Here is an 8,125-nt window from a genome sequence, read left to right on the forward strand (position 1 = left end):
CAGGGACAATTGCCCTTAATAATCACCTGCTGCCAGGATTATAGGGCACTTTTAAATATGAGTGAATTATTTTAATTTGTGTATTTAATAAACCAGTTTTTGTGGCATTGCACAACGAAGATTCTCTTTTGTCATTTCCATCTCTACTTATGACTTGCATTCATGCATAAGACGTAATTTCAACTGGCTCCCAAGGGGTATCCCCACATGCCTAAATGACTATACTAGCAATAGTTGGTCAACATCCAAGGTGAGTGTACATCTATGTGGGGCACCCAGTCTGAACACCATTGCACAGGAGATGTCAATTTAAGCACAAGCACTTTGTTTTATCACCTAATGGGACTTTATTAATTTTTTGTGCGTTCTGCATGTTTATATGAATGAATCAATCCTAAGCGCAGCAAACAGTTCCTTTATATTGCCAGTATACCTCAAAGCATGGATCAATTTATTTTTGAAATATTAGAAACCTGACTCCAGCCTGCATTTAGTCTCCAGGCTCTATAAACATTATTGTAGTATGTGTTTTTGTAAATTGCGTTTTTTGTTTACTTCTTGCAAACTGCAAGCACTATTAAAGCTTCATACTTGACTCTGTTTGGTACACCACTATTTATATAATATGCATTATTCCTTTCTAATTCAATGGTAACTTGAAAGGTGCATGATCTGGCAATCCCCCTTGCAAATACTTGGCTGCAACTGCACTTCAGTACATCTCTACTGCAGAATTCTAGGTCATTTCTGGTACTAATCTATATATGGAGGAGAAGCAAGAATAACTAAAAGTTAAAAGGGTGGAATAGGAGAGGATTTCTGTTTCTCCAAATGAGATGCAGATATATATATATATATATATATATATATATATATGTATATATATATATATATATATATGAGGATAAGATCCTGTCTGCATTATGGCTGGTAAGAAACCTTTCCACCACATGAGGCGTTATGGTAACTGATCTAGAGAACTGCGCCTGCGCTGCATGTGTCAGCTGCAAGTATCGACATAGCATCCACAAGAGGAGTTGAAATGTCTGTAAAGTAGGAAAAGGGATCAAAGTTCGGATTGGCATGATCTGCTGTATTTTCACAATACCATATCTAGCCCACACACTGGGATCAGGGATCTAATCCTAATTTAGGATTACCCCATAGCGGAGTGTGGAGCTAAACAGTGTTGTCTACCCTAATAGCTGCTGTTACTTGTTCCCATATTCGTACCGTAGTCTGCATTGGGGTCATCACCTGCAGGATAGCCTTCGACCCTCTATAGACCACGTTTGTCAGGGCAGAATAGGATCTCAGGATGGCAGTGTCCAAGTTGTCTTCTGGGTTAGAGCTAGCTTGGGCAAACCACCATCGAACCATAACCAGTACTGCCGCCCAATAGTATTTTCGAAAGCAGAATACAGTTGGAGCTGTAATTTGTGTTTAGCTATCCTAGGTATTGCCCCAGCCCATATGAAGGATGTAATAATCCCATCCAACTTGTGGAAAAATGCAACTGGAGTAAGGATTCTCTGACCATCTTTTGTATCATGTCTGCAGTCTGACCATCTCCCGTACTATGTAGTCTCTCACCATCTCTTGTATCATGTCTGCAGTCTTTGACCATCTCCTGTATCATGTCTGCAGTCTCTGACCATCTCTTGTATCATGCAAACTCTGACCATCTTATTTTGCAGTCCAGTGCAAAATAAAGTGAATTTGTGAAATAAAAATTGTGACACTAAAAAATATCAATGCATTGCCCATAGGATTATATTAAAAATCCACACATCCGTGAAGAATATCCTCATGTGTGCCAAATGTAGTATTTAATTCCTCCACCAGTATGAATGCCAAGCCTCTTAACAAATATGTAACCCCTAGCCGCAATAGCTCATACACGCTTGGTAAACAGGAAGGGTCATCTCACGAGCACTGGTAGGCAGTCTGCATCAATCCCTCAGGCAACACATAGATACCTCCCTGGGTATGTCAAAACATGAACCATAAAGGAACTCCACAATTAAAATATTACTCAGAAGTATGAAAAGGATCCAAGCATTAAAACTCTGTGCTGCTTGCTGCGGCGTGATGACTTCAGCTCCTATGCTCCACCAGGCATGTTTCATCACAGATTACATCACCAGAGACCGAAATCCTGACAACCTCATCTGTCATGAAACACATATTTAAAGGGTTAGTACAGAATATTTAGTTTTTTTTATCTCCATATTTAGATATTGTGCAGGCAGCTCCCCAATATATGAAAGTAAAGTTTATATTTTGTGGCACGAAGTGCAGAGGGGGCACTTTATATAGAGATTAAAATACATTTTCCCAAGTTCGTCTTTCAGGACAGCCACCTTAGAGAGACCCTGGCTCCTCCCCTCTTAGGAAACACCGCCTTCAATTCCACAATTTAAGTCTCGTCCTCCCTCCGTACCTCAGTTATGGTGTTTCCTCCGGTGGGGAGACACCGCTAAGGAACCTTAGCTAAATCAGTTGGCGAGACTGAAGCTATCTGGAGCGGAGCTTTGGCCCCGCTCGGCAGTCCGATCGTCTATCGGACTACTTTCGGCAGTCCGGTCAGCTGGGGAGCTGGATTTTCGTACTGACCATACACTCTAAAACTTCGCTTGGGGAAAGCAGTAAGTTTGAGAGGTCCATCCATTCGTTCACCCAGAGGGTGCTACAACAGGATAGGCAGTCCGGTCGGCTGGGGAGCTGAACTTTCGTACTGACCTTTTTTACACGCACTCTAAACTTCGCTTGGGGAAAGCAGGAAGTTTGGGGAGGTCCATCCCTTCGTTTTGTTCCAAGTGGGGCGCTGCAACGAGACGTCCAAGGTCCCCCTGTTGTTTGCAGTCGGCTTGGAGCTGGAGGCCGGACCGGAAGACGGGCGACGTCAGTTCCGGTGGGGGCGGACATCGTCGTTGGATCCGCGTCTTCCGGTTCCAGACGCGGTGCGTGAAAGGGGACCAAGCGTTTGGCTGGTACAGCCTCTCTTTCTAAAGTTGTACAGGCAGCTGTCAGAGGCACGTTCGCACCACTCTTCCTCATCAGGAGAATGTCAGAGGCAGAGGCTTCAAGAGCTCCTGGGGATAACGGCACCAGCCACTCAAAGGTAAGGGGAACCCTGGGGAGGTGTTCCCTTACTTTATAACCAGTAGCTCCACTGGTGTTTTTTCCCCCTTGGTGGTCGGGGAGAAGGGCAGTGCGTCTGGGATCCTGGTGGTGGTTGATCCTGGGGGGGCACTCCCGGTGGTCCTCTAAATAGCGCTGGTGTTTCTTTTCCTTTTTAAATCTTATGCTGCTCTCTCTCTTTTATTTCTGTTTTTCAGAAAGCCACAAGCAAGTCCCCCCATGGTTCTAGGAAGAAGTGTCCTTCATGTAGAGCCTCTATGGGGGATTCCTGGTCCAAGGCACTGTGTAAAGAGTGGATTGAGGGGTTGGTTAGGGAGCAGGCAGCAGAACAGGGTGCAGATCTGGCGGCTTCTGTGAAGGAACTCTCTAGTACTTTCCAGTCCTTCAAAACTCTTTTTTCTAGTTTTCAGTGGCCTCAGGCCCAGAACACCCCTCCACCAGCGCACCAGAGTGTACCACCTAGCCCAGTGGATGTTCCTCCCACGGGTGGAGAGAATCCAGGGGGCTCCAGAGAGGAAGTTGAGGAAGAGCTTGACAGTGTCGTCTCAGACTCCCAAGGGGAATCTGACAATGAGGGTTTGGATGGGGAATCCAATAGAACCTCACGGTATAAACTTTCCCTGGAAGAAGTGGATGAGCTCTTGGGAGCTATTCATACCACTTTAGGCATACAAGAGGAAAAGAAGGCATTGTCACTCCATGATCAGATGTACAAAGGCATGTGTCATGAAAATCTCACGAAGAGATTGTCCTCCAGGTCTTCTGATGTACGATCGTCGTGGGTACGCACGATCGTACGAACGCCCTTACGTTCGTACACAGGTGCGCGTGCGCGGGCATGCGCACGGTCGCGTGCGTGCGTCCGTATTGGCGCCAAACGGCCTATTTAAACCAGCCTCTTGCCAACAGTCTTTGCTGTCTGCTCAACAGCGTTATACCTGTGAGACCTGATCTGTGTTGTTTGTTCCTGTTTGACCCGGCCTGCCTGTGACCCATCTGCTATCCGCCTGCACCCGACCTCGGCTTGTTGTGACTATTCTCCTGCCTGTTCCCTTGTACTTCGTTCCTGCCTGGTATCCGATTCGGCTTGCTCTGACCATCCGTCTGCTAGAAGGGTAACGTGCTTATATACTGAACTGTTCATCTGCTATAAGTGCCTGCTCATATTGAACTACCTATCTGCTGCAATAACCTGCTATACTGGACTGTTCATCTGCTATAAGTGCCTGCTCATATTGAACTACCTATCTGCTGCAATAACCTGCTATACTGGACTGTTCATCTGCTATAAGTGCCTGCTCATATTGAACTACCTATCTGCTGCAATAACCTGCTATACTGAACTATTCATCTGCCATAAGTGCTTGCTCATATTGAACTACCTGTCTGCTGCAAGTCACCTGCTTATACTGGATTGTATTATCTGCTACAAGTGATCTGCTAGTATTACACTATCCATCTGCTTCTAGTACCTGCTTATATTGACTGTTATCTGCTGCAAGCACTTGTGTGTATTACCCTGTTCACCTGCTACTAGTGACCTGCTTCCCTGCACTGTTTATCTCCAAGTTACCTGCTCCATTGAACTGTGTATCTGCTATAAACTACCTGCTGGTCCCTTCACTGTGATCACCTGCTCCACTGATCCTCGCCTACCCATCCTACCCATCTGTTGATCCTGCCAGGCACCTGTACCCCTCCTTACTCCTGTGTTCCCTGTTGTATTGCCAGGAAACCGGTAGTGGGAGTCGTAAAGGAGGCCTCTCTCCGCAATCCGGGCTCGCTACTAGAAGGTACGTGACAGTAGCAGACAGCCAATGTCTGAGCCCGAGCGGGGAGCCTCCGCCATGGAAGAACTTTGTCAACACCTGGCAGGACTGTCTGAGGCAGTTAAGGGCCTTCAACAAGGCTACACTCGGCTGGAGGAACGGGTAATTGCTCTTTCCAACCCCTCCGGATCCTTGGGGGCCCCTCAACCATCAGTTTCTTCAGCTGAAGCAGTTCCAACACCTACAGCTGTGATGCTACCACCAGAACCTAAAGTTCCCATACCCGAGCGATTTTCTGGGAATCGCAGTGGCTTCAGGGCCTTCCGCAACTCCTGCGAATTATATTTTGCCCTCCAACCACGGACCTTCTCTTTAGAGGCTACCAAGGTGGGTTTTGTGGTGTCTCTACTCTCTGGAGACCCCCAGACCTGGGCCCACCGCCTGTTAGAAAACCAGGACGCAGCGTTGACTAATCTTTCTACTTTTTTTGATGCTATGGCTCAATTGTATGAAGATCCTCAACTTTCAGCAACTGCAGAAACCGCTTTGCGGACCCTCCAGCAGGGACGAAGGGCGGTGGAAGATTATGTGGCCGAGTTCAGGCGATGGGGTGCGGATACGAACTGGAATGATGCTGCCCTTCGCCATCAGTTCCGCTTGGGACTCTGATTCTTTGAAGGATGAGCTTGCTAGAGTCGGTGTCCCACAGACACTAAACGCACTAATTGACTTGGCGATACAGATCGATCGTCGTCTGAGAGAGAGGAGAGCTGAGAGGGCCACTGGTTTCTCTCGTCCAACCTGGATGCTTCCAAAGGCCCCAAGCCATTTACATCCAGCACCTGCCACCCGATCCACGTCTGACACACCTGAGCCAATGCAACTTGGAGTCTTGCGGCCATCTCTTACCCCCGAAGGGGAATCTGGACATTACGTCAGGAACTGTCCAATAAAACTTCGTAAGTGTCCATCCGTGCCTCCTTATCTCCCAGACTCTCTAAGGAAGTTTCCATCTCACCTTATCATTTCTGTCTCCTTTCAGTTCCCAGGAAAGACTTTACAGACACCCGCCATTATTGATTCCGGGGCATGCAGCTGTTTTATGGATTCATCCTTTGCTGCCCAACATCAGATTCCTCTCCTACCTAAGACCCGTGGACTCTCTATTCATTTGGCCGATGGCTCCGCTATTAAATCTGGTCCTGTAACTCGAGAAACTGCACCTCTATCTACTGTTATCTCTGGTTCTCATCGAGAACTTCTCCGGATGGACATTATCACCTCCCCTCTTTTTCCTGTAATCCTTGGGATGCCCTGGCTACAGGCTCACAATCCAACCATAAATTGGACTACAGGAGAAATTACCTTTTCTTCACCGTATTGCCAGAAGTTCTGTGGTTCATCCGGTTCTCTGAGACCAGCAACTTTATTATCTATTGACTCAGAGATCGATTTACGTCAAGCCATTCCCGAAGTCTACCATGAATTTTTGGACGTGTTCAGTAAACAAAAGGCAGAGGTGCTCCCGCCCCACCGGGCATATGACTGCCCCATTGAGTTACTTCCTGGAGCCAAGATTCCGTTTGGAAGGGTTTTTCCCTTAACAGAAGTAGAGCAGGAGAAACTCAAAGAATACCTCGAAGAAAATTTAAAGAAGGGGTTCATTCGCCCGTCTACGTCCCCAGCAGGTGCAGGTATTTTCTTTGTTGAGAAAAAGGACCACACTCTCCGACCCTGCGTAGACTACCGTGAATTAAACAACATCACTATAAAGAACCGGTACCCTCTCCCTCTTTTTCCAGAGTTATTCCAAAGACTGGGAATTGCCACGGTGTTCACTAAACTCGATCTCCGTGGGGCTTACAACTTGATCCGTATCAAGGCCGGAGATGAGTGGAAGACTGCTTTCCGTACCCGATTCAGACACTTCGAGTATTTGGTGATGCCCTTCGGTTTGTGTAATGCCCCCGCCACCTTCCAATATTTTATCAATGATGTGCTCCGGGACTTTCTGGACTTATTTGCTGTCGTTTATTTAGATGATATTTTGATTTTTTCTTCTTCCCTTGAAGCCCATCGCAAGCACGTCAAAAGCGTGTTGGGTCGGCTCCGCCAACATGGACTATATGCAAAAGCAGACAAGTGTTTGTTGGAACAGGAAAGTATACCATTCCTGGGGTTGATCATCTCTAGTAAGGGTATAAAAATGGACCCCCAGAAGATTGCTGCGATTTTGGACTGGCCGACTCCTGTAGACCGGAAAGGAATCCAACGTTTTATTGGATTCGCCAACTTCTACCGCAAATTTATTAAAGGTTTCTCAGCTATTGTTGCACCCATCACACAACTAACTAGACAAGGAACCCGTTTTCATTGGACCTCTGAAGCTCAAAAAGCATTCGAGACTCTCAAGGGACTTTTCACCTCCGCTCCTATTTTAAGACATCCAGATTCCTCCCTGCCATTTGTTTTAGAAGTGGATGCATCCGAAATCGCCGTAGGAGCTATATTATCCCAGAGACAAGGAACTAAGGCCCTGCTTCATCCTGTGGCTTTCTTTTCACGTAAGTTATCTGCAGCCGAGAAAAATTACGATGTCGGAGACCGGGAGCTGTTGGCCATTAAATCCGCATTAGAAGAGTGGCGTTATTTGTTGGAAGGAGCTTCGCATCCAATTCTAATATTTACAGATCACAAAAACCTGGAGTACTTAAGATCTGCAAAAATACTAAAACCAAGACAAGCCAGGTGGGCACTCTTCTTCTCCCGGTTCTCTTTCCATGTGACGTATCGCCCAGGGTCTAAAAATATAAAACCAGATGCCTTGTCACGGATGTTCCACAAGTCCCAGGAGAATTCTCCTCCGGATACTATTCTCGCTCCTGGGAATTTCCTTCTGCTTCAGGAAGATCTTCTCTCTCAGCTTAGACAAGCCTCCATGGGACAAAGACCCTTCTCAGAACCAGAACTACAAACCAGAGGTGGGTTACTGTGGCATAAAGACAAGATCTACATCCCCGAAACTCTGCGGGTATCTGTTCTAGAGCTGTGTCATGACCACGCACTCGCCGGACATTTTGGTATCACTAGAACCATTGATTTGGTACAGCGTACTTTTTGGTGGCCTCAGTTACGGGAGGATTGCAGGAAATACGTGAACACCTGCACTACGTGCATTAGGAGTAAGAACTGTAAAACCAAGGCCTGGGGCC

The sequence above is a fragment of the Lithobates pipiens genome, unplaced genomic scaffold, assembly GCF_037356315.1.
Source record: "Lithobates pipiens isolate NorthernLeopardFrog02 unplaced genomic scaffold, aLitPip1_a1.2 Scaffold_19, whole genome shotgun sequence".
NCBI classification, from domain to species: Eukaryota; Metazoa; Chordata; class Amphibia; order Anura; family Ranidae; genus Lithobates; species Lithobates pipiens.